This window comes from Pogona vitticeps, chromosome 6 (genome assembly GCF_051106095.1).
Source record: "Pogona vitticeps strain Pit_001003342236 chromosome 6, PviZW2.1, whole genome shotgun sequence".
Lineage (NCBI taxonomy): Eukaryota > Metazoa > Chordata > Lepidosauria > Squamata > Agamidae > Pogona > Pogona vitticeps.
Genome location: NC_135788.1, coordinates 47,770,692 through 47,798,590, shown reverse-complemented (window position 1 = coordinate 47,798,590; position 27,899 = coordinate 47,770,692). Strand labels below are relative to the sequence as shown.

Here is a 27,899-nt window from a genome sequence, read left to right as displayed (position 1 = left end):
AATGGGTGGGTGAGGGAGAGGAAATGGAATGCTCTGCTTGGACAGAATAGCTATTTGGAACTTTTAGTTCTTTAGGTAGTTGGTTGACAGGGCAACATTTTGTTGCAGTTCCCAGATTTAAAACAACAAAACAAAAATAAACACCAGCAAATGTTCTGTGAAATGGCACTGGAGCAATCAGTTTATCTCTTTGAGAACACAGTCTATGCAACATGTGATGCAAAAGGCACTGAAAGGGATTTGATGAACTTCACTGAGTGCCATGAGGTTATTTCATGCAGTTCACTTCCACTGCATTAGGATATCATCTGCTGTATCATCGAATCACCAAAGGAAAACCCTGTCACGCTGCCAGGAGGTGCATCCTTGTATTGGAGACAGTATTAAAGTGCATATCAAAGGCACATTTCTTCGCGCGAACCATAAGCAGTATCTTTCTATGCTGTTGTTTCTGCTCACCATGGTTATTGGCAAGAGATGGTTAAAAGCTCTTTGCAATTTTGCACAATCTTGGCTGCCTCTCTAATTGGAGTGCATATTGATTTTTGCTGTTCCTCCAACCATCTCTTGTGCGTCTGAACAAGGAAGCACCTTCTAAGTCTGATATTCTGGATCATCATTACAAACCTGTCAAAGTGTAAGCAATGAGATTTGATTTCTCCCTCCTTCCGCATGGAGCCTTTTTTATTTGGGGCAGGGAGAACAATGGCGTAATTATTTGTGGCATATTCTTGAATGTTGCATTGACTCAGAATGGATGCTGTGTTTACAAACTTCTGTTCATAAAACCAGTCTATCTGTCTATCAGAGCACGATGGGAGGATTGTTTGCTCTGTAACGTCAGAGTGATCCAGACCTTGGTGGGCCAGATTAAGGTCCCTAGAATGCCCTTCCCTCTTTTGAGTATAGCCTCCCCTAACGAAAAACTCTGAAAGTAGAGGTCCCTAAGAAATTTGAACTTCTTATGGACCTCCAAAACCTGACTCAGGCTTCTTCAACCAGGAGCCCTCCAGATGTGTTAAACTACAACTCTCCTCACCAACCATACTTCTGACCTGATGGGGATCGTAGTCCAACACATTTGACAGGTGCAAAGTAGAATGCTAAGCTAAACAAGCCATATCAAATCTACTCTTATCTATGCCAGAATTGTTGAGATTGTTTATATCTTCTTGTTTAGCTGCCACTTTATTGTTCTTTCTTTCAACGTCTTTTGTATTTTTAGAGCTGCCCTGCAAACTCCAGCTAAAACACAACCTAAACTCTCTAATTGAATCGAAGATAATCAAGTGCCAGTGTTTCTATGACAGACATAGAGAGATTTGAATGGCCCGTGTACCTGGCAATGTACCATGATAGTAAAAGAATAGGAATTTCAAAAGAAATACTTGGGAGTGGGGTAGGGAGCATAATATCAGCCAGTCTGTACACATACAGATGTGACGGCCAAACTCGTGGAAAACAAAGGCAGTTCCATCCTTCTCCATGCAGACACTATGTTTTAATTTACACAATGAAATCTGTAAATTAGATTAATAGTAGGTTTAGAACAGACACCATGAATTTCAAAAGCTGGCAATTTTTTCCCATAAGAAAAATGATTTTAAGAATATGGTGAATAAGGACTAGAAAAAGCTGTGAAACACAAAACAGTTTATGCCGTAACTTTAAAAAAGAGAGGTTTAAACAAGCGTTGAGCTTGCTCTCTCAACAATTTAGTTCTGATCCTGTATCATGACATCACCAATAAAATATAACAGGCTTAGACAAAGAACAAGAGCACTCCACAGTGCAAAATAAAACATTTGAGGAAATCAGGCATTTAGAAAAAAGTGGTACTGCAAAACATACACATAACTTTCTTGTCATCATGAAGTATCTGAAATATTCATTCATTTATTTAAAATATTTTCACCTCACCTTTCTTCTTTAAAAAAGACCCAAGATGACTTACATCATCAAAAGACAATATCTAAAAGTTAAAAACAATAAGGTACAAATATTTTAAAAGAGTCAAATACCACACTGAAAATGGTAAAGAAAATCAACACCAAAAACAGATTTAAAGCAACATGGCACAACATTCCAATGAAAACTCCCACTCAGAGTCAGTCACTAAGAAAAAGCCTGCCTGGAGGGAAAGGTCTTTGCCTTTTTGCGGAAGGACAGTAAAGATAGGCCCAGCCTGGACTCCAGTGGGAGGGAGTTCCAGAGTCTGACTGCAGTGATAGAGAAGGCTCTCTCCCACATCCCCAACAAATGCACCTGTGAAGGTGGTGGGATTAAGAGAAATGCCTCCCCTGATGATCCCAATGACATCAAAATATATTATGTTGATAATAACATTAACATCGTAAGAGTACTTAATCTCTACTAAGCACTATGTCTTCTTGTGCCATAATGTCTACAATTTCATATTGTATTTTTGGAGTTTGATAGCTCATCTTGCCTGGGATGTGTTTACTAATTTCTGCCAGCTTTTTAATTTTTTCCCCTTAAGATTATATTGAAAATGCATTTCTAAACGAGCTGTTCTATTTCTGCTAAAAACAAACACTGACAGTAATGAATTAGAAATGTGTCATGTTACTCATTACTTGCAGGTAAATTGGAAGTAATGAGTAACATGCCTGTCTAGAAAACCAATGAATAAGTGACATACAGTGGAACCTCTACTTACGAACGTCCCTAGCTACGAACGATCCAACTTACAAACAGCTCCGTTCGCAAAATATTGCTTCTTCTTGGGAAGAGAGCATTAAAAAATGAATGAAAAAAATGCAGGGGAGGTGGGGAAAGCGTGAAATTTGAACTTTCAGTTGACCTTTGGCCAGTGAAGAAGCTGTTTGTCTGCAACATCGCTCGTCCAAGCGGTTAGAGTGTGGATAGGGTGAGAGTCTTCAGACTGCCTGGTACTACCTGGTACTGCCTGGTACTGTACTGTACAGGCTGTTTTTTTGTTTGTTTGTTTTTTTGCTTTTTTATTTTTGGATTTTTTACTTTTTTTTTTTAAGCAGAGAGACTGCCTGTTCTGGGTGAGTACATGCACTGTAAGGTATTTACTGTACTGCCCAGGGTTTTTTGCAGCTTGGTGGGGGGGTAGGGCTAGGTGGGGGTTATGTTTCTGTGCCCTGATTGCATTGCGGATTTAAAGTGTGAAAAGCAGATTGTAATATTAAATTTAAATTAAATGTGGAAATTAGACTGTAATTTTAAAATCTTAAATGTATTTATTTATTTTTGCATTCTGTGGCTTTTAGGGTTTGTGGGTTGTGACCTCTCTGTTGTTTTAAAATGTGTGGGTCTAAAATGTGACTCCAACATCTTTTTTTCTTTGGGGATCAGTTTGGTGCAATAATGGTTGCTGGTTGCTGATCCAGGCAGGCTGTAAAATGCAGTTTAGACTCTCTTTTTGTGATAAGGAGTTCTGTACTGGAATAATGCTTGCTGGATTCTGTGGCTTCTAGGGTTTGTGTACTGTGACCTGTCTTTTGTTTTAAAATGTGTGTTTAAAATGTGGCTTCAAGGTCTGTCTCTTTTAAAATCAGAAAACTGTGGTGCTTGTTGATACAGGCAGGCAGGCTTTAAAATTGAGTTTAAAATTGAGTTTTAAAATGGAGTCTACTGTAGACTCAAGGCTCTCCCCCCCCCCTTCTCTTTCTTCTCTCTTTTTGGGCTTAACAGCACAAGCCTTTGTCTGAGGGATCTATGTGCCCCAGTGATGACCCTCTTTCTTTCTTTTCTCTTTTCCCCATTGTTCCTTCCCTCCCTAGCCCCTCCCTCCTTTCCTGCCCTTCTTTTAAGCTAAAAGGTGCTTGGCTTGCCTTGGTTTTGTTTAAAAGCTGCTTCTTTTTAAAGGTGTTCTGTTTAGAAGGTGTTCCCTCCCCCCTCCCTCCTTTCCTGCCCTTTTTTGACCTAAGTTCATCCAGATAGTGTGGATGCTGACCTAGAGCCAGAAATCCTGGAGAGTGAAGTCAAGTGGGCCTTAGGAAGCTTGGCTAACAACAAGGCCAGTGGAGGTGATGACATTCCAGTTGAACTATTTAAAATCTTAAATATGACACCGTTAAGGTGCTACACTCAATATGCCAGCAAGTTTGGAAAACTCAACAGTGGCCAGTGGACTGGAAAAGATCAGTCTACACCCCAATCCCAAAGAAGGGCAGTGCCAAAGAATGCTTCAACTACCGTACAATTGCACTCATTTCACACGTTAGCAAGGTTATGCTCAAAATCCTCCAAGGTAGGCTTCAGCAATATGTGCACCGAGAACTCCTGGAAGTACAAGCTGGATTCCAAAGGGGCAGAGGAACTAGAGACCAAATTGCTAACATGCACTGAATTATGGAGAAATCCAGAGAGTTCCAGAAAAACGTCTACTTCTGCTTCATTGACTATGCAAAAGCCTTTGACTGTGTGGACCACAGCAAACTATGGCAAGTCCTTAAAGAAATGGGAGTGCTTCACCACCTTATCTACCTCCTGAGAAACCTATATGTGGGACAGGAAGCAACAGTTAGAACCGGATATGGAACAACTGATTGGTTCAAAATTGGGAAAGAAGTACGACAAGGCTGTATATTGTCCCCCTGCTTATTCAACTTATATGCAGAATAAATCATGCGAAAGGCTGGACTGGAGGAATCCCAAACTGGAATTAAGATTGCCGGAAGAAATATCAACAACCTCAGATATGCAGATGACACCACTCTGATGGCAGAAAGTGAGCAGGAATTAAGGAACCTTGTAATGAGGGTGAAAGAGGAGAGTGCAAAAAATGGTCTGAAGCTGAACATCAAAAAAACTAATATCATGGCCACTGGTCCCATCACCTCCTGGGAAATAGAAGGTGAAGATATGGAGGCAGTGACAGATTTTACTTTCTTGGGCTCCATGATCACTGCAGATGGAGACAGCAGCCACGAAATTAAAAGACGCCTGCTTCTTGGGAGGAAAACAATGGCAAACCTTGACAGCATCCCAAAAAGCAGAGACATCACCTTGCTGACAATTGTCCGCATAGTCAAAGCTATGGTTTTTCCTGTAGTGATGTATGGAAGTGAGAGTCGGACCATAAAGAATGCTGACCGCTGAATAATTGATGCTTTTGAATTGTGGTGCTAGAGGAGGCTCTTGAGAGTCCCCTGGACTGCAAGAGAACAAACCTATCAATTCTAAAGGAAATCAAGCCTGAGTGCTCACTGGAAGGACAGCTCCTGAAGCTGAGGCTCCAGTACTTTGGCCATCTCATGAGAAGAGAAGACAAGACCTTGATGTTAGGAAAGTGTGAAGGCAAGAGGAGAAGGGGACGACAGAGGATGAGATGGTTGGACAGTGTCATCGAAGCAACCAAGATGAATTTGACACAACTCCGGGAGGCAGTGGAAGATAGGAGGGCCTGGCGTGCTCTGGTCCATGGGGTCACGAAGAGTCAGAAACAACTAAACGACAACGAGTGGTAGAGTACAGATTAACCGGCTTTGCATTAGTTCCTATGGGAACTTATACTTCGAGTTAAGAACGGCGCCTCTAGATAAGAATGAAAAACAGCCGGAACGGATTAAATGGTTTTCAGTGCATTCCTATGGGAAATTTTGCTTCTACTTAAGAACGTTTCAACTAATGAACATTTTCTGGGACAGATTAAGTAGAGGTTCCACTGTATCGCCTGCTTAGTGTAACATTTTAACAGTCAGAATTGTATACACATCTATCTCCCTAATTGGACTTTATTCTAAACTAAATAATCCCAAATGTACAATTTAGCTTCTCCTTGTAGAGGAGTAGCAATGCCCGCAGACCTCTTCAAAGTAGCAGCCATAGTGCTTCCCTGATGCAGCAGTGACATGTGAGCTATCATTGAGTGGGGACTGTGATTTGCCTCCCCTTCCATTCTTCCACCTGAAGTGGGAGCTTCACCCCCACCCACCCACGCCACACACCTTATAGAAAGAAGGACCGTCCTATTTTTACTCGTGCAAACCATTTCTGAACTTTTGTGAAGAAACAAGATTGATGATAAATCTACCTTTGCTCCCCTCCCAAAGTATTTTCCATCCTGGGAAGCTAGTTTTCTGACACCACTGAACTAGAAGGTCTTGACTTCATTATCTTTGTGTCATGTGTTCTGCAAACTAGTATTTACCTGCCCTCCTAAGGGATGTAGCCTACATCTTTACTTAGATAAGCATTGCACCGTACCTGTGTCATTAGGCATCATTATCACTAGAATCTGGGTATGTCTGCACTTGTCATCCTCATTCATATCTAAGCTGCTTCACAGAAATTGATTTTGATGCCCAATAGCACTGTGTCTTCTCTCATCATCTTTGTAATCTGAATGCCATGAGAATTCCACACAATTCTATAGGAATTTGGCAGAGGGGACTTCTGTGGAGAAAGGAACAGTGATAGCGTGGTCTTTTAATAGGAACCCTAAATATTACGCTACGTATTATTAGTGTGCTGGGACATAATGCATTTATAATCTTTCTCTGCCAAGAACTGAAAAAAAGATGAGCCAAAGACTATACAGCATAATTCTATGCATGTATAAGGAATTCTGAATGAATAGGGTAAGTGAACATAAAATTGCAGCCTTATATCAGTTTAAATAACATAGCTTCCTGTGTCATGATGATCTTATATTCCCAGTTTTTAATTCTTTATAATTTTAATTCAATCTGGCCTGTGCACAATGGGATTCTGTTTTGTTAATGGTGTGAGCTAGTTTAAACTCTGCCACTGAAAAGCAGAAAAAATGTTTTAAGCAAATGTACACTCACACACACACACACACACACACACACACACACAGAGATCAAATTATCTGCAACAATACTACAGTAACATTACTACAGTAATAGCCTATGAAAGGTATAGGTGCTTGCCAAGTCTTTGTTACATATGCTGCATAGGCACCTTTATTCCAGATAAGAATCTAACTTTTATTTATTCCATTTAATTTTTTAAAAAGAACAAATAAGCTGAATTAAAATTTAAAGCCATTCTGATTAAGCATGAACATATGATAGGTCATTATCTCAGCCTTCTAATGTTTAAAAATATTTTTAAATGGACAGACAATGAATCAGAATTTATAGAAACATTTGTTTTATCTTCTTCATCTTTAAAATAGCCAATTGGAATGTTTCCTGACCTAGAATCTTGCAAAATAGATAATTCCCCTGTACAATATATTTCATGCTTCCCTGGTCTCTGACAGATTAGGGTAAATTAAATTTCATGCTAACCCATCTGAGCTAAGAAAGCTCTATTAAGTTCCACTGAATACAGATAATTACTGGATCTAAAAAAAACATTTTAATTGCACAATGCACAAATATAGGAAACAACAACAACCACCCCTAAACTGTGTATCTAGTAAAATCAAGCAAACTGTGTATTTACAAGGATTTACATTTTCACTTGTGACTTAAGAGTACATCTGGTAAGATATTATTTACAATGTATGCATATAATATTTTAAATGGAGGTAGCAGAGAAAAAGTAAGATTTCATATCTTTAAAAGCATAAGGAGAGTCATAAAGCTATTAATCTTTTTTAAAAGTGGGATTCTCTGGAGCCGTGCCCTTCCTTCCTTCCTTCCTAATAAATCCATTTGTCAGGTGCTAGGTGTATGTTGCCAGATGTTTACGGGGCTGTATATAAGTTTCCAGGTCTGCCACTCCCCACCTCCTTTGTGTATCTGTAATTAACTGTAAATGAAATCCACCACTTGCCCATAAGGACTTCTAAAACAGATCACATCTTCCACAGTTACAGATACCCACAGAGAATGTCTTTGCTAGCTTATTTCTAGCTTTGTTTAATCCAACCTTTCCCCAAAAGTCATGCTCCAAGACTACAAACCCATAGTCCTCGGCAAGCATTGCTAATGGTCTGTCTCGCTGCTGGTGTTGGGAGTGAAAATCTAACACATGGGCCGAAGGCAGTGCCAGGCTGGGAAGGCTAGATTAAATTAGTAGTCTTGGTTTTATAGTTATTTTTTTTAAAGGGGAGTTGAATTTAGCTAGGAATATTGATAACAATGGTAGTTGGGGGATTGTTTTCCACAGAAGGTGGTATTCTGCTTTTCATCTAACAGAAAACTCTGAGCCCTTCTCATAAAGTGGAAAAAATGGTTTCCTAAGAAAAAGTACATTTTGAGTAATTACTTTGATCATATCTCTTGATTCCGCATTGTCACTGTGCTGTTTCAGACAATCCAAGACACTCTCAGTCTGCATAAAAGACTGGAGTCTTGGCTTCATATCAGCTTTAGGAGCACAGCCAATGACAGAGGCAGTGGAGACTACGCTTCCTCTAATAAAGCAGACGTTTATCTCAGTGTAAAAATCCAGACTTTGTTCATTGGTTGAGCAAGCAAGTCAAATTCACAGGTCATAACTCCTGGGAAACAACACTGAAACAAGAATCATCACCAAAAGAGTTGAGAATTGCTGGGCACAGTGAAGCCTCAGTAACATTTCTCTCAATGCAGAAGGGAGGGTGCAGTAATGTTCATGTCTTGCTCACTTTGGACATTTGTTTGGATATTGTGGAGCAGAATCCTGGCCAAAATAGGTATTTGGTCTATATTCTTAAAGATACCATACTATACCATTTCTGGAGCCATGTTAGTCTGTCTAAGCCTGTTGGCAAAAAGAAAATATAGCACTGTAGCACTTTAAATCCTAACAATTTTCCTTCAGCATTTGAGGATCAAAATCCACTTTTTTAGACACAAGGAGTGCAAATAGTCTGGTCTTTACATGTATGTTATCACTGTGACTAGGTGAGAACACAGATAATAGACAAAATGACAGTGGTTAGCAGGTCGTGGCCACGGTGATGGACTTGTCTATCATAGGAATGCTAAGAGTTGTTTTTTCCTAGGGAGAGGCCCGATTATGTCAAGGAAGGATCCAGTTACATGGATGATACCTTGCACTAGATGTCCAAGTTATTCCATTTGATTTATAACCATGTGTCAGTCACATGATTGTAAATCGTTGTTAGCGTTCTCAACTGCACAGCTGATGGGCAGGGAAGCCTGGCTACTGCAGTGGCATAGCTTCGCTGCAATCTAGGCAACAGCCTGGCTTCACCGCCCATCAGCTGGGTGGCGTGGCACCTCCTCAACCTCAAGGATGGACTTTGCTGACACTGCTCCTCTCAGTCAGTTCCCGGCCCACAGCATCCGGGCAGGGAAGCCACAATGGTTTTTATTTTCATTTTCATATTTCTGCTGTATGGTATAACACTGTTTCAGACAGCAGGTATTAAAAAAAAATAACTCAGAGAGGGGTTTTAACATCCGTGGAATGGATTTCAATGAACTGATTCCATATCCATGTTTAAATAAATGGACTTCTGGTAGAGGAGGGGGGAAAAAACCCAACTCATTGCCACTGAAAATAACACAATCTCCTTGCAAATTGATCTGCACTTTCACATTCTTCCTGTAATCACCATTTTAAAGTTGATATAAAACATGCTAAATCCAATTTAAATAGCGGCATTTGACATAATGGGATGGGGCTAAAAACATAAGAAATTACAGAAGGCTGCATTATTACTATATATAATGCCGTAAGAAGTCTTAATCCTTATTTAGGCCCTTGCAGATGTGCTAGAATTTGGTTTATTTGCATTGTCTCCGCTCCCCACTGAATTTCCTTTTGTGATTCTTTTTTTTTAAATGACTGCTTTAAGTTCCATAATGGAACATCCTGGGAGGATTAAGTATTTTCTGTGTTGCCATTCCTAAAGTCAGATTTCTACCTTTGCATTCCTTTTCCCAGAAATTACCTATTTTGTCCTACACAGAATGCAGAGCAGCACTGTTGGCAAAAGATGTCAGAATAAAATCAAACTTTCTCCACCTTGGGAACCACTTGCACTCTCTCTTTCTGGACACCCAGGCAAGCATAGCAATTCCTTGAGACGGTACCTGGAGACCTGCCACTTGGCAAACCCACTTATGCCTTCCTAACTCCTTTCTTGCTCTCCTGCTCTGACATCTGTTCCTTCCATATAGTTGGAGAAAAGGTGCTCTGAAGGATTCACATCATGCATTGTCTGAAAGGAATGACCTAGGAAATGCAAGCTTTCTGTGAGCTTGGCAGTTAGTTGAACAAGACAGGCAAGTGAGTAAAATGCTTCCTTCCGTATTAACCCAGCAGTAATGATGACTCCAGTTATAATGGTGACAATGATTACAGGGATAGTGTCATTACCATTGTACTATCTGACCGGGAGGCAGAACCAGCTTGACCTAAGAATGGACAATACACCCTACCCATATTTGTGGTCCTTGTGGTCCTTTCCCATCAAAATCTCCTCCACCTCCTTGAGAACTGCACTTCAGAAGTGTTTCTACTATAAAACGAAGTGTACACTTCCTACATGTCTTCTTTTGACCAAAAAACTCCCAAGTGGTTTTAAACTCCCATAAACAGAAATGGTTTCTATTATTTCAGGTATGGACTTTCTGCTCTTTTTGGCATTGGTGAACAGGACAGAGTTCATGTCACGTCCAAGAACTGGCCTCTTGTCCCCACCCAAGTTTCCCACCTCTGTGCTAGTGAGTGAAGTGACTGTCTTGGACTTCTCACTTTTGGTATCAAAGAAAAGTCGTTATTATTGTTACATTTGCCAAGACTCATTCAGGAGGGAAGAAACATGTCTCTTGACACACAAGGTGATTACTTTCACACTGCCAAAACTGGACTTGGCACAAATAGGTTTACACACACACACACACACACAGAGAGAGAGAGAGAGAGAGAGAGAGAGAGAGAGAGAGAGAGAGAGGTTCCCTTTCTGCAGTTCCGGTGCTACCCTTTTCTTGGAATCTAAAAATAAAATTAAATACTGGATCTGAAAATTCAACCTGCAACAAACAACTCACAAATTTGGCACCTCCTGTAAAAAGCACGTGCACACCCATTTGCCAGGGTGTCCAATAATTCTACACTAATAACAACTAATCTATATTTCTGCTGCAACCAAACTGTAGTGGAAAAGAGGAAAACCATAATTTGTTAAGTAAAGATGTTTGCAGTGCTTATGATGCAAGCAGCACAGACCACCTACTGAGTCAATAACATTTTGCATGTTTTAAACTAATTTTTAAGGGCAGGGCTGCATTTTTAGCTGATTCAAATTCAGAGATCAGCAAATGTACGCCATGGTTAGAGCCAGGGGTAGTAAACATAATGTGCAACCCTGTCCTCCACTCTACCCCACCCCCCAGAGTAAAACTGGCACACTAGAAAATTGCAAAGTAGCCCATCGGGGTTGGTATATATCATAGTTAGCGTCATATCATAGTTTTTGTTAGTCACTTTTCAGTCACAAACCTCTGCAATCTATTTGTCTTTTGGCAGGTTTTTCACTCTGATTCCATCTGACTCATGCATGCAAGCTTTTAAAACAATGAAACAAGTACAAGTACCTTTTACCGTGTGAATTGAAGGGCCTCTTCCTTCTAAAGGCGCCAGCTCTTGAAATATTTCTGAGGTGTGGAGAAATGTTCAAAATGGCACAGTCCTATTGACTGAACACTATTAGGTCTAATTTATAATCAAGTGTACTGAGGTAAAAAAACACCAAGGGGCTTGGAATCTGTCACATTTCATCAGGTGAGGATCCTTTACTGTACAGTCTTGGCATGTTTGCTCAGAGGTAAGACTCACAGGGTTCAATGGGGCTTACTTCCTGGTACATGAGTATAGGATTGCACTCTGTTACATAGTTCAACATTGTATGGGAATTCTTAATTTTAAAGTAGTGTACTTGACCCTTTGACTAATAAGATTTTTTTGTTTAAACAGACACTGAGAAGATGGCCAATGAAGGGAAATTCATGCTTTCACTCCACACATGATTCATATGTACTTACAAAAGAAAAATAATGCTTTTTTAAATACTCAAAGTGTCTGCAAAAATATGTTTTCATAATAACAGCAGTGCTTTCAAAATATTATTAATGCACATTTTACAACAGCCTTGACTAGCATTATTGTTATTAATTTTGCACAACAATATTTCCCTCATTTTCCCCTATTGTGTGGCAGTTGCTGTTGCCATGCTGTCAGTTGTGTTGCTAGGGAGGTAGGAGGGGGGGGTGTTTGTGTGTATCAAAAGGTGATTGGTTCATTCGCTAAGCTCATGTTGAGGTATTTCTATGGTGAATGACAAAGATAAATAGGTATATATTCATAATGTACTTTATGTACAAGAAGTACATCCTGTGTATAACAAGATTATTATTGTTAGGGGAGGAGTATATGGAACTGGCAACTTTATACTAAAAGCTGCCCTGAGAATAAATATCTATTGTTTAAGCCAGAAGAAAATTTCCTATGACTGCAAAATAATGATTGGCTATTATACTAAATTATGCTATGCGAAGGAAGCCAGAATCATATGCATCACGTCTTAAGTTTGCCTGTGGGCTTCATTCCTCTCTTAATCCAGATAATCTACCCCAGATAATAAAAATAAATGTTGCATCCTCCGCAGATGCAAAAAACACATACATCAAACCCAATCCAGGATCATTTGGAATCTACATACATTATTAGGGCTCTCAACAGATTAAAAATGTTGAGCAAGTTATGTTTGTATTTAATCAATAGGTAAGACAATTTTAAAATGATTAAAACTAATGACAATATCTGAATATAGAAAATACTTCGCAGATGTTTCATGTGGGCAATGATTTCCCAAATTACAGTATAGGTCCTATCTGTGGAATGAGTGGAATGCCATAAACCCATCACTCTTTTTTGAGTTACCTGCAAAATGGGAATAACCTGTATGTCATGAGCTATAGAAGAATGCTATATAAGCCAGAAACAATGAAACATCTTTGCAGATTTTTAAAGTGCTCATTATTATGATGGTGTTCTCCACATTTCCCCACTCCCTAAAATATAATTGAGACTAATGTTTTATTGCATGAACTGACTCCATCACAGGTAAAGTTGGTGCTATGCAGCATGAAGGGCTTTCTTATAATACGAACATTTTGATTTTTTTTTCCAAATGAGTGAAATTGTAGACTGTCTTCTTCTTCTTCTTCTTCTTCTTCTTCTTCTTCTTCTTCTTCTTCTTCTTCTTCTTCTTCTTCTTCTTCTTCTTCTTCTTCTTCTTCTTCTTCTTCTTCTTCTTCTTCTTTTTGACTGAAGTTTGACATCCAGGATTGGATGATCAGGTAAGATGGCCAGTCCTGGTGTATTGATTTCACTATTTCACTATTTCTGATGTACCAAAATTTTGGAAGTGTCAACAGAAAATAAAGGAAAGAAAAAGAAGCACCATTATAGAGCAGAAAAAGTCATGATTTTGGCATCAGATATGAAAACACTATGCTCTCACTGGGGGATACCTCCTCAGAGAAAGTGCCAAATAGTCCGGAGTCCTCACACTAGAAGTGCCCAGCATCAGCAATGGACTCCTTGGGAACAAAAAGTTCCTGAGGCATACAAGTCTTTTCTAAGGAGATCCTCTTCTAGATGACTTATACCACAACCATGGGTGAGGTTTTGGCAGTGTCTATTTAAAACCCTCAGCTCTAGGCTATAGAATTGCTTCTAGAACAATATTTCTGCACTTGCTCTAATTCTAGATTGCCTTGACCTAGTTCTTCTCTGACTTGAAGCTCCTGTAAATACCCTTTGCGTGTCTTTAATTATGCTTTTGCTTAATCCTTGTCTGCTAGTCCACAGGGCAAACCTTTGATAGGTTTGACCCTGGACAGCCTTGACCTTGCTATGTACTTGTCTATTCCCAGACTGAACCAGACTCTGAGAACTGTATCAACTTTGGCCTGCTGTTCCCCTCCCCCTGGCAAAAATTAAGCAAATGCATTGAAGCCATTAAAAACAGGAAAAAATACAGATTAAAAAAACAAACACAGCAGGACATGTTGGGTATCATACAGCAATTTATAAAGATGTGTTTTTACTCCCCTCTTAAAATCAAAGTGGAAACAGATTGCAACTCAGAAAAGAGTGTGTTCTATAGACTAAGAGCCACCGTTATATGGTCATTAGAAATCTCAAGCCCTGTTCTATAGCACCAAATCTTAGTGTGAACTAGATTTGGGCTCATTAATATTAAGAGTAAAATGTAAATTATATAGTTAATATTCATCAGATCCTCCTGAAATTCTACAGCAAATAATTACAATGAAGGTGATGAGATATGGAACAAATGAAAATGCATCTTTAATCCGAACAGCAAAACCTAATTGTTTCATTAAATATTTAAAATATACATTGTGTACTACATTTCTTGTCTATGGCTATCTATATATTCAAGTAGTATTATTATAGCTCCTTTTTCCTCAGATTTATATAAAACCCCTTAATAGCTATATGTGAATGCAGTCTTATATTCACTGCCTTGATTTAAAACTTTTGTTTTATTTATCATCAAGCTGCATTTATGGCTTTCATTATAATTTGCAGTTGCTAACCAAACAGAGCACTTATACAAATTAGTGGAATTTATATGAAAACTATTGATTAGAGAAAAATATTAGAAGAATATCTCTTGCTCTAGAGCAGCCATTCTCAACAGGGGCTGTATGCCCCCCTGGGGTGCCCTGGAACATTTGAAGGGGGCCACAGACTGGGAACAATTTTCACACATCATCTTAAAAGGTTTGTTATGCGACTTATACAATTCTAATTTGGCTATATTTCTTTCAAATTGTGTTGATGGCCATGGTCAAAACAAGTAGTGAATGGCAGCTGTTCTACAGCACCATTTCATTTAAATTATATTGACTTGATGGCATGTTGTTGTAGTTCATAAACTTCAGGCACAGTCAAAATTATAAAAACATTGACTGGTATTATATATTATATAACAGATATACGTTTTAACCAAAAACCTAAATATCTGCTAAATATCAACACAGTATGTATGCTGTTTCTAATACTGCTTTTTTTTTGGGGGGGGGAGCTCTGATGGTGTAATTTCTGAGATCTGCAACTGCTTATATATAGTATTGTGTGAAATTTCTTGATATTGTTCCCAAAGCCCCAATAACTATGGGGACCACTGAAGTGTATTTCTTCCAGAGGCGAGATGTTTTGATTGCCAGGTCTCTGTACTTTGTTAGTTTTTCCAATTCTTTATTTTCAACTCTGGCATCCTCTGGAATTGCAGTGTCAATGATCCAGACATTTCTTCATTCTATTACTACTGTGTCTGGTATGTTATGTTCAAGATGTCTCTCCATTTGGTTCCTGAAATCCCACAAGATCTTGACTTCTTTATTTTCTGACACCTTCTCTAACTGATGTTCCTATGGGTTTTTGGAGGCGGGAAGTTATATTTTTTGCATAATGACCAATGAACTAACTTTGCCACTCCATGTCTAACTTTCTAATCTGTTTGTGCAATCTTTGGACATTCACAGATGAGGTGTGACACAGTTTCACCTTTTTCTTGGCAGAATCAACATGTGCTATTTACTACATCATCATCATCATCATCATCATCATCATCATCATCATCATCATCATCATCATCATTTCTTATTTCTCAGCATTGTGGTTGCATGGGGGAAGACCAAAGGGCCAAGCATAAAAATTAGGAGTCAAGTCCTAAAAATCTGTCCGTAATATGACATGGTTGTAAAAGCACTGATCTTTGAATTTCAGGAAGCAAATTAGCAGCTATTGTTAACCATTCTGAATGAGGAGCCAAAGATTTTGGAACAACTTAAGTTCTGAGGTTAGTACGTTGAGGAGGATAACCTGATTTTGCCTCAAAATTTGTTTAAGTTCTTGTCTTCATATCTGTGAAGATTCTCAGTCATCCACGTGAGGCTATCTGGAAACGGGGTCATGGCAACTGGACTTATTTCTTGAAATGTTTCGCTACTCATCCAAAGAGCTTCTTCAGTCTGAAAGTTGGTAAGAGATCCCTGATATATGTGGTCCTAATTTTCTGGGGACAGATGAAAGGGCAGCATGATAAACAGGAGACAGATTGTATCTAAGGCCTCCACCGCTGCTGAGTGAGGGATTTTCTATATGCACTTGTATGGCCTTTCTCACCCCTCTCTCAAACCATCTATTTTCTTGTTCCAAAATATTGGTCATGAAATGAGTGTCCTTTGTCTTTCGAATCAAGGAACACTGCTGATTGTGGTCCTGAGCTGTTGCCCCTTCTGTGCTGGGCCATTCTCCTGTTTAGTGGCTGTTTGGTTTCTCCAATGTAAAGCTCCAAACACTCCTCTTTGTGTTGGACCACATATACTATATTGCTCCTGTTGTGTTTTGGTGTCTGGTCTTTTGGGTGGCCTGCGCACACCAGAAAGACCACTGTTAACAACTGTTAACAACCCATGACAATGGGTAGAGAAGGACTGCAGAAGTGGGATTATCCCTCACCCCCAGTCCTTTGTCCTTCTAACAAGCCTGTTCAGACCAGGGAGAAGTGAAACCAATGTGGAGGATATATAAGGGGTCTCTTACCAACTCTCCTCAGACCGAAGAAGCTCCTTGGAAGTGTTTCAACCTAACAAGAAAGAAGTTCAGTTGCAATGACTCAACTTCCAGATTCTAGTCTTAATGTTTGGCCCTTTGCACTTCCTGTACTTTCTGTGTTTTTGAGGTTGCTTATTGATAATACTTCAGCTTCTGTTAGGAAAGTTTTTCTTTGTTGATTATTCATAAGTATAACATCCATAAATTAACTGTTTTACCCATGATAACTTGCTTGCCCCAGTATTGTATTCCAGTTTTGTAGTTTTGTTTTTTAAAACTGGAAGTGGCAGGAAATTACAATATAGAGGAAAAGATGTGAGTAAGCCATAAGATTTAGCCAACTGCTGAAAAATTATATTTGCAACTTAATTATTCCTGCACATGTATTAAGCTGATACTATCTTAGGACATCCAACTATGACATGATGAATTGTTACTTTGGATTCACAACTAGCACTAAATATATCACATACACCTTGCTTCATAATTATTTTCTGATATTGTCAAGTAATTTGATCTTCGACGAATCCAGACTCACAAAGGTGCATGGGAAAATGAGTTCCCACAGAGGCTGTCTCATACATTTACAATTAGGTTTCTCTTGCAAGTTGCAGACAATCCTAAACCTTGGGGGTTCAGAACTTTTTTAATGCTTTGGTGCTGTATCAGAATTTTTCCCCCATGCACCTTGTGAGTCACAGAGAATCCTTGTGACTCTCATGGTGTAGAGGGACACTTTTCTAACGGTTTGAAGTAATGGCACAAGAGCAGCATGGAAGTAAGAGGGGGCTGGTCTGCCTTCTGCTAGTTGGAGGGCTCCTGGTCCCATAAATTGGTCTGGTGGGTTCTGCCAAATTATGGGATGGGGTATCCTTCAGTTCCAAAAATCCCAACTCTAATTATTACTTGTTACAGGTTTTGAAAAAAATGCCCATTGTGGTTACTTAATTATGTCGAAAAAAATAACCTGTTGCATTACTTGTGGCACTGCTCATTATTTTTCTGTCACTTTCCACTACTTGGAGGAATCATTCCTGTTAGAATACCTCTAATAAAGCCTTCAAAATGCACTTTCAAAGTACCATTTGGATATAACTTGAACCATTTCTTGTTAAACCAGCAGTGTAAATTTGTCTCTCCTTATCACGTTACTTTTGAACTGTAACCTTCATTACTCCCAATAGTAAATTATGAGGGAAACCCTGATAATTTCACAGCAACTTTCTTTATTATGAGAAACACTAACTGACACAGAGCTTGATGTTACTGCCTCAGTTCCAAGGCCTGCACAATAGGGAAAATGGGGAGAAATTACCCAGGCTTCCAGGTTCTGTTATAAAGTCAAACTTAAAGGTTATTTTAAAGCTGTTTATACAGATACATTTTATACAAACAAAGCCTTAACTGAACTACTCGTTTTGATAGACCACCCCTTCTAAGATTGTTTCTTCTCATGACCTCTTCTTCTTTATACTGAAGCTCTTCAATATATGATTGTGGACACTTGTCAGCAAGTCCTTCAGATTTCCAAAAAGACGCTGAACACTCTTTTCTTTACCCCAAAGATTAGGCACACAAAACCATTAAACTACATTGTTCATAAAATGGTGGGGAAGAGTGGTCAGAAAATACTAAGTTTCACATATAGCAGGATAACAGAACTCTATGTTTTTTTCTTTCCTACAAAAATAGGGTCGATATCCTATTGCTAGTTCCAACTAAAGTAGATCCATTGACTCAATGGGATTTAGGTAGGTGTTGACCTGCCATTTTACAGTTGATTCAGTGGGTTTGCTCTATAGTTGAGACTGCCAACAAGATACTAGCTTAGCAATTTCCCAAGCAATGCTATCATGCTGTTTTTATTTTAGTTGAGAATATAACAGAAAGTGAGATGCAGAAGGAAGAGAGTGGTTCAGTGCAGACTCTGTTTCTTTGCAGTTCATAAAATTGAAGCACACTTTTATCTTAATACAGCAATTAGGCTAGCAGCAATCCAGAACCAGTATGGAAAGGTGGAGCTCTTCCATAGTGGATAGCTTTATTCCAAAGTGGATAGCTTTAAAATGAATTAGTGGAATGTATGTTGTCTTACATAATGGAAGGCAAGAGACAGACTTTCAGAAACAAAGAACTTTTATTAATGGAACAGATGTACAGATTAAAGAGGAATCGCTTTGGAAGAAAGGTACTGGCTAAGCTGACTTTTGCTATTTAAAACTAAACAGTACAATAATATGCTTAGAGCACGGGAGGAGGAGGGAAGCCTCTTTTACCACAAGGACTGATTTCAGTTTCAGAGGACTGGATTTCCATGGCAAGCGAGGGCTGAATGCAAGAAAAGGCAGGACCCAAAATATCTGCATATTTCACCTTAAAATTCATGCTGCTGATACCTATTAGGAGAGTCCCATGAACCTTTTAGAATGAAAAAAATTGTACAAAAGCTGAAAAAGGCTCAGGGTGTCATAAGGAAAGTGGCATGACCATCTGAGGGACTTGGAGGTACTGAATTCAGCTCTATCCCTTAAGGCACAAGGTTCTTCATACCTGCTTTAAAGTATACAGGGCACCTCAGATACATTGGCCCAAATCCTCTTATCTGATTATGCTTGTGTAGCGCAACTGGTATAACATTTGGAAGTGAATTCCTCTAGATTAAGAAATCAGTACTGATACTATCATTTGCATACTAAGTTGTATGATTCATTGTGCAGCTGACAGTGTCTGCAGTGATTTCTTGACTTGGAGCAAATGCCCCCCAAAGTTGTGCTATTTACATAGTTAAACAAGTGGATTTGGGGTACTGTCTCTACAATCCTTACCTGTAGAGTAGGATAATATTATCCCCATCTTGCACATGGTGGGGAGAATGATGAATTTTGTGCCTATCATAACATTTGCTCAATTCCTGCAAACTATTTTGTTCAGTTCAGCACCACCATTTTATGGATAGTGTAAATGCTGATTATTTTATGCACTTTCTTATATTGTATGTCTACCACTGTAGACACTGTATCAGTCACCATTCTATGTCTACTGGAGATACACACATCTCATTCAGGTGTTTCCATCCACATGCAAACCTTTTTTCACTTTTTAAGATTCTTTTAGCCCAAGTACATTTTCCAGCAGACTTCAGGCTTCACTCACATCTTCTGGGACCTCTTTCTTTTGCCTTTTGCTTCACAAGGATTGGCACTCAGTGAACCAGGGCAGTTGCAGGAGCAGACCCTGACCAAAATATGAGAACAGAACAAAACACATGCACTAGAACTGATGCATGTGTGAATGTCTCTTCACACAATGGCAGTCTGCCCATTTGAATAGCGACTGAATTTCTAGTGGCCACCAACAACGTGTCAATGCTCCCAGAATGCAAGCTGTGTTTCTTTATCTGGTTCCATCTCATTGTGTCTGTATGCAAAGAAAGGAAGGAAGGAAGGAAGGAAGGAAGGAAGGAAGGAAGGAAGGAAGGAAGGAAGGAAGGAAGGAAGGAAGGAAGGAAGGAAGGAAGGAAGGAAGGAAGGAAGGAAGGAAGGAAGGAAGGAAGGAAGGAAGGAAGGACCTGTTTGTAAGCATGTAGTTTCCCCTCAAGGACACACACACACACCATGATGACAGAGGCAGTGCTGGGCTTAGAGATTAGATGTCCTTAAGCAGCAGAAAAATATATTAGCTAAACTACAACTCACTCCCCTGCACCATTTCTTTATAGCTGTTCTGTATGAATGAACTGCATATCCACACCCATAGAAAAATCTATTGGGGAAAAAATTAAGCACAGCCTTCCCACTGGCAGACAAGATGCTCACAAGGAAGGGAGATGCAATCCTGGCAGTATTGTCCAATTTCTGGATCCACATCAGCATCTTGGCATTTTTCAGACTGTCAACAAAATGAGCATTTCAGAAGATACAACTGCAGGCTTTTAAAGGGTAAGTAGGCAGTGTTTGATAATGTGTTGAGAAATATGTTGTAACCATGAGCAAACAGCAGCTGCTGCATGGATGTTTCTGTACACCATTCAGAGCAGCGCAGGTGAGAGCTCCTGCAATGTTGTTAAAAAAAATACTGCAGAATTTTTCATCTTTGGGTAGGAAATACTCCTGCATATGTTTGGCCATGGACTGTGTTAACAGAAGAGAGGAAGCTGCCTTACAGAGGATCAGACTTTTTGCCTTGTAGCCCAGAATAATCCACTTTGACTATACTGGGCACTCCAGTTTAATGGGAATGGTGAATCTGTTTCTAGGATTGTTCCAGACTTTGTGGGAGCTATCCAAGCTGCCAAATCACATCCCAAAAAAGTTTGGCACTCCAGTAAAGTTTGGACTAAAATCAAGAGCCAACCCATGACACTGAGCTTGCCAGCCTCCACCATTTAACTGACATTAATCTTATCAGGGTTGATTAGGCATAGTCTGAGGTGGCTGATTTTGAGGTGCCTCAACAAGGCAGCACATGGATAATAATTCCACTTAATTGTTCTTGTATCTTTCCTGTGAAGAAGCAGGGAAAGGCACCGGTGGTATTTTCTGTCTCCTCTGCTGATATATCCTGGCTGACCTTGACAATGGATGTTCTGGATATGAACCTTGACTTGAGAGGGGGGTATGATTGGCTGCCCTACCTCTTGAGTGAAAATATCTTGGATTTGCCTTGCTGCAAGTATCAGATGGAGGCCTTTTTCATTATTTCCTGCTACAGTGGCCTTGTCTCATTACTTGGGGAACTCTGAAAGTACTAGTCCAACATATAAATCTTCATACCTCAGTCGCAGACCCAATTGTATGTTTCTGCTGGATTTGTTTATTTAGTTAGTTAGTTTGTTCATTTTATTTACAGGCTGCCTTTCTCTTGATAAGGGGACCCAAGGTGGCTCATAATATTTAAATAATAAAATTAAAAACATCATAAGTTAAACATCAAAAAACAATTAAACCATACACTAATATGATAAACATTAAAACTATTTTAACTTAAAAATAACATTCACTGCTTTGAGATATCATTTTAGAAAGGGTAAGTGGGATATAAACAAGCAAACAAACAGGCAGGCAGGCAGGTTTCTACAATGGCCTGGCCCAAGTCTAATTCAAAGATAAGGAACTTTTAAGAAGGGATTACAAAATCTTTGAATTTACCCATTAAAAAATCAGCACCCTGGACAGTAGACTAAGTAGTACCAGTTATCTCCACTATGGTGAGATGAACTGTATTTATTTAGCTTGTACAAATTTTATCCAAATCGGATGTGCAAAAGAGAGAATTATGTGTGACAGTCTGGAAGCTTACAAGACTAACATAAGGAGCTGGATTGCATGTCACTATAAGCGGGATGGGTAGGAACAATACCAGAATTACCTCCATCATTTATTGACCTTGTCTTCTCTTCAATTGTCCACCCTGTTCTGTCATTCCTGATCAGTACCAGTTTCTCCTGTGTTAAGAGTTCCATTCATTAATATTTCTCAGGAACTACATGATTGGCAGATGGTAGGCTGAAGGCCATTGCAGGTGGGGCCACAATCCAAAGGAGGTGAGCCTACCATTTTTTTAAATCTTCCTATCTCTCTTTCCCCTCTATCAACTCCCTCATTCTCTCTGGAAAGTATATCTACAGTTGACAACATAGTCCTTCAAGAAGGCATTAGATACAATCTTGCATGCAATTAAGGAAAAAGATGTTTAAAAGTATATGATTAATACATTTTGTTTCTCTTAAATTAACTCATAGCTTACAGCATAAAAGCAGTATACAATTTATAAAAATATATCCCCTGTAAAATTACCCTCCACTCTCAGATATCAGCATGTCATTGGGTATGGCAGGATGGCATTGAAGTAACCTAAAAAAAAATAGCAAAAAGTTTTGTGGGAAAGCCTTTTGGTTTAGTTCAAATGTAGTGTAGTTTTGGGGAGAAGAGTAACACATAAAAGCGTGATGAAGTTACTCTGAGACATTTCACAATTGGGGCACTGCCAAAAATCCTCCCTGCCTATGGTGGCTGCTTGCTACATCTTGTTTGACCAAGGAATGTGGAATAAATGAGGATCTTCACCTCTGTTTTCTGAAAAGAAGATGTTGGAAAGAAGATGTGGAAAAATATAGGCCTCGAGTTGCTCATGCAAAAATAAATTACTTGAACTAGCATGCTTGCATTTATCACACACAGTCTCCTGACTGTAGTGTTTTGGGTTGTATAAAACAGACTGGTGAAGGCCAAGATGAAAATAAGATGACAGACAGGTTAAAATATCACGTTTGTGGCAAATTTACCTTATGGTTTTCAGGACTAGAAAGCCCTTGTCAGGCTTCAGAGTGCAGATAAGAAATCATATGAAAAAAAGCATCCACTTCAGAACAAATTGTACACTGTTTCTCTTTCACTCCATGTTAATGAGTACCCATTTAAAATGCTAATGCATAAATCCTGCAGGTGTTCTAGCCATGCCTCTTTCTTCTTATGATAGATGTTTTTCTTTTCCCAACTAGCAGGAGCACTTGTGATGTAAACTTTCACCTGTGGTTTGAAGTGGCACAATCAAACCAGAGAAGTGTAGTAGTTTGGGCATGTAGCCCTCCGGATGGTGAGAATGGCAGTTGCCATCAGCCAAAATCAACATAGCCAATGGTGAGAGATAATGAACACTGTAGTCCAACAGCATCTTGGGGGCCATGTTCACCATTCAGACTAGGTGCACGGTTTAAATAAATTGGGTGATGGATCAGGGTTTTTCATTTCGGTTTAATATCACATGGTAGTCACAAGTCAAAAGGTAACTTTTAATCAGTTTTTAAGCTGAGTTGTATATTGATTGAGGTGCTACATGGGCTTTTAGAATCATTGCATTTAAGGCTTTGTCCTGTACCCCACCTCCCAGTGCCCAACATTATTGTAAATGGAGGAATGGCAGACAGCCACTGGCGTCCAGTACTTGAATATCTATGGATGCCATACACAGTATATGTCAATTTTCCATGTATTCTATCCCATGGTACGACGGCATATACTGCATCCATAGATATTGAAAGTATCTGAGAAACTAGACTGTTGTCAGGATCTGGCCCACACCACCCTGGCAGCTGCAGGATTGGGGCCAGACTGACCCAGGAATGGCCTGGTGTTTGCAGGCTGGGGCCCTGGCCTGTGTAGCAGCTGCTGGGCTACTCATGAGGCTCACCTGGAAACCTGGAGGGAAGGCCTCTTTAAAGAGTGGTTCTCCCTCCCTCAGCAACAAAGGTTTTTGGTCATGCTATGCTTTTCTGCTCCTGGGTTCAGGAGCTCCTGTCTTTGGCCCCTGCTCTTGCCTTTGCTTGCCTCTGTCATCTCTGCATTCAGAGTCCAGTGTTCCTGCATCTGCTCCTGTTCCTGCCTTAGTCCCTGCTTGCTTCTGCTGGTCTCCTGCATCTCAGTGCCTTGGTCTGGCTCCTTGTTCCCAACCCTGTGACCTGGCTCCCAGCCCCGTCCTCCCACCTCTGCTTGGCCACAGCCAGCTGCACCGTGAGTGTCTTTGGACTCGATACCCTGCATGGCGAACTGGGTCCTGGTGCTCTTATTCCTGGTGAGAGGCTGCCTGCGAGATCTTAGACTTTGACAACTGTAATCCACAAACGTTCCCACAAAAATCAAGCAAAGATGTCACAATGCTTTAGGTTTGGTTTTTGTTACAGATATTTAGGCTCACCGCTGGGAGAATGCCTAACAGTTTTACAGTATGTATATTTGCATTGGGATCACAGTAATCAGAAGGTTCACCTATGCAAAATGAAAATTTCCTTCCTTCCTTGTCCTACTCATACTGAATTTCAGAATTAGGCAGAAAGAGAATTAGATAGAATGAGTCACTCCCCCTCAGGCAGCAGATGTTTGGTGATTCTGCAGGGAGAATCAAGATGTGTGTTCTTCCCTGAACTTTTAGGTTTGTCAGCTGCAGTGAAAGTCCAGGATGCAGTCTCTTGGTAGTTTTAAAATCAAATTGAAAGGTTAGTCAGGTTGGCTTCTGCATGTAGAACAACGGGGTGATGACACACTTGTTCTTTGCTTCAGACAGCAAAAGCACACATACGGAGAGATGGGGGGGGGAGAGAGAAACGAGTAGAGGGAGCGAACGAGAGTGAGTGTGTGTCAGACGAGATTATTCTAAATGCTTCACCATCCTAAGATTCTGTAGAATGGAGCCAGAACGTGGAGAACTGATTGTACCGCAGATGCACCCGCACTTCTTTTTCACCAAACGTCTGCCTCTGTTTTGCTGTGTGGGAACATAACCCAAATTCTACCAAGATCTGGTTGTATCTCTGGAAAATTCATTATCCAACCCAACCCTATTCTCCCCTCGGATGCCGGCTGGCGGTGCAAGCAGGTCGCCCTCCCAAGACACGCCTCGCCTCGAGGTGCGAAGAGGGCCGCGTCAGACGAGACGGGCAGCAACTGGTAATGAACTGGGGGAGAGGGGGGCTTCCTTCCTTCCTTCCCCTTTGCTATTGGCTCCAGACAACCGACTCCAGCAGGTTGCTTTGGGTGAGCGGATCTCTTCCTTGCCGTCTCCTTTAGGCGTTGACTCGGGGCCCGCGAGGGCGGAGTTTCCAGGAGGTGCGTTTTTGAAGAGCCGGGGGCGCGGCTTTAACCATTTCAAGCCCGGCCTCAGGAGAGCGACTCGGCCGGCAGCGGTGGGTTGACGAGGATTCCAGTGACAGACGCCAGCACGGCGCCGTCGCCAAAGTTTATTTGGGGGGGAGGGGGACAAGCGGGAGGGTGTGAACACCTGGGAGGGGAGAACTGTATTTTCGGTATATTAGGATCGAGCGGTTGCCTGACGGCGCCTCTGCTACGCTGTTTGTCTGAATGTGGCTATTAAAATAATTCGACGGAACTGCCCCTCCAACCCATGATGGGGTGAGAAAACTCTTAGCCTTTTATCTCTGATTGAATAAGCAGCACAAGGGACGGTATTAGGACATATAACCACAACAGAATAGGAAGGATTTCTGAAACTGAACTTCCCGTCCGTTGGAAAACTTGTTGGTGTAAGATTTTACGTAACCTCTATCTCTCTTCTTCCTTCTCTTTCCCCCTCGCTGGCGTGCTGAGGCAGTGGATGGGTGTGTTGCTCCCGTCATCTAAATAATGCAAGATTTCTGAACTGAATCGCTTCATCAACAACAAAAATATGAAAACCATCAACATTCTGAGGTGAAGCTGCCACTCCAAATGAATCTTAGCATTTGGGGGGGGGGGGAGGACCGATTGACATAGTATTATTCAACTGTGATTGATATCTTTTGAAAAGCGGGTTAAAATAGGTGCCATACCTCTCTCTACATAAGACTGACTGCTGATTAAGTGACAGACTTGTCAAAGGTAGTAAATATTGCACATGCTTGAATATCTCGCAAGTTAGCTCTCGGACGACAAGGATGTTGGTTGAGCATGCCAGGAGGGCAAGCGAACAAACTACAGTAGAGGGCAACCAGGATCCTGCCCAGCTGGACTCTGCCAGCCTATGCGTGTATTTATATGGCTCTTCTTTGGCTCGGTGACTCTGAGCATCTGTCAGTTATACAGCTTTAGGTACACTGAGAGGTAGAACAAAAACTCCGAAGACAATAGGCAATTCCCAGTCCCGCTGAACGCAAAGGAGACAGTCAAACCCCAAGTTCTGTTGCCATCGAGATAAGTGATCAGGACCAAGACATAACATGATGGAGCATCATTGATCAAAACGGAGCTCGAAGATTAAATTTAGTTCTCAGTGCAGTCTAGAATTGTTGAAGTGAGCCACGATGTTCAGCTATTTTACCATTTACTGTAATGCTGACTGATTGATATCTCCCGGCGTTCATTCACCTCTTTCTTCCTCTCTGCCACCCAAAAATAAGTCTTGTCATATTTTACCAGTCATTCCGTGTTTCCTTTTTTAAAATTCATAAGAAAAATAAGTATTCTATTATATATGTATATATAAGGCAATATTTTTTCGTAAAAAGTATTATTGAAATAACATTAAAACGATTACTGTAAAATATGCTTGAAGGTCCAAGAAATATTAACTGCTGAGTTTTTAAAAATCCACCGCCCTTGATTGATCAGGCGGTGTTTCCTGCTGGCCCCCACCTCCAGCACTAATAATATTGATTCGTCACCATGTGCTGATTTCATTTAAAACGGAAGCACGTCCTAAACTGCTTTGTAAAAAGTAGTTCCCTCCCAAACCCTCATATTTCCATTTTATGTTCAGATATATTCCAAAACAATCTGTATACCCGCGTCCAGTTTGGTTAACTTAAAAAAACAATATAGACTTACACTCATTTAACTGGAGACAGAAGGACTGAGAATACAATTCTATTGACTTTTACTGTGAGTGTTGTGTGTATGTCTCTGTTTTTTTTTGGGGGGGGGTTGTTTCTCTGCTCATCGATGTATAAAAATGAGAGAATGCAGATAAAGATAAATTTCGGGAACGTTCTCTAAAAAAGGATACATTTCCGCAGTTCTCCCACTTTCAAATGCACACCTCTGAAGGAGCGTCCAAGGGATTCTTCCAGCATACAGTATTTTGATTGAGCAGAAACTTTTCCCGCAGTTTATATACATAATGGAGCCACGTTTTGTAAAGCAGGAAAAGATGTCTTACCCATACATACCTGGACAAAAAGCAATAGCAATTACACCGCCCACCGTATGTTTATTACATACAACCACGCCTTATTTGCTTCGGCAGTTAAATAGTGATCCTTCAACACCATCCGGGCTGCTTTTAATTGGTCTGAAAGGGCGCCGGCACTCCAGTTCCATTAGGAGCTGCACTACACAATCCAAGAAATATTATTTCAACAAGTGTGTGCGTGTCTCAGTAGAGGAACGCCTACATCGGTGCCACTGGGGAAGGGAAAGGCTGCGATCGGTGCTGTCTTTCGGGTGGATCTGTCGGCGGGAGACTCGGCGATTAAAACAAAAAGGAGGGACGGGCACGGGAAAAAAACCCGTAGGTTTGATGCCACATATAAGAGCCTGCCTTTTCTTCAAAGAGGGGAAAGCAATTACCTTTATGCATGATTAATAATCAGGTCCTCCCACCCCAACCCCCCTCCCCCCACCATTGCGGGCGTTCAAAGAGTCCTCCTTAGCCCCACTAGCTTGAACGGTTTGTTTGACCTTTCTCTCGAAATGGCGCGCCTCGCACGGAGCCGGGGCGAGGGCCGTGCAGCGGGCTCAGCCTTCCACCTCCCCGCGGAACGAGCCGTCCCTCATCAAGCTCGCTTGCGTCTTGCAACGCTCCCACACACACACGACGTTCTGACAGTGGCTTTATCGGTAGCCCTTGAAGAGCACCCCCGTCCCACCCCCCAAAGAGGTGGGGTCGAGCCAGCT

At 40.6% G+C, this 27,899-nt stretch overlaps 1 long non-coding RNA gene across 4 annotated transcripts; it reads left to right on the top strand.

Annotated features, from left to right (window-relative positions):
• Positions 1–26,889, top strand: LOC110082148 (uncharacterized). Of its 4 annotated transcripts, XR_013537280.1 has the most exons (4): positions 1–20,456; positions 21,997–24,087; positions 24,688–24,959; positions 25,080–26,889. It is a non-coding gene; the product is annotated as an uncharacterized LOC110082148 (long non-coding RNA). The 4 variants fall into 4 exon arrangements; XR_013537279.1 differs by having other exon boundaries at positions 1–24,026; XR_013537278.1 differs by having other exon boundaries at positions 1–24,087.
• The last annotated feature ends 1,010 nt before the right edge of the window (positions 26,890–27,899 follow it).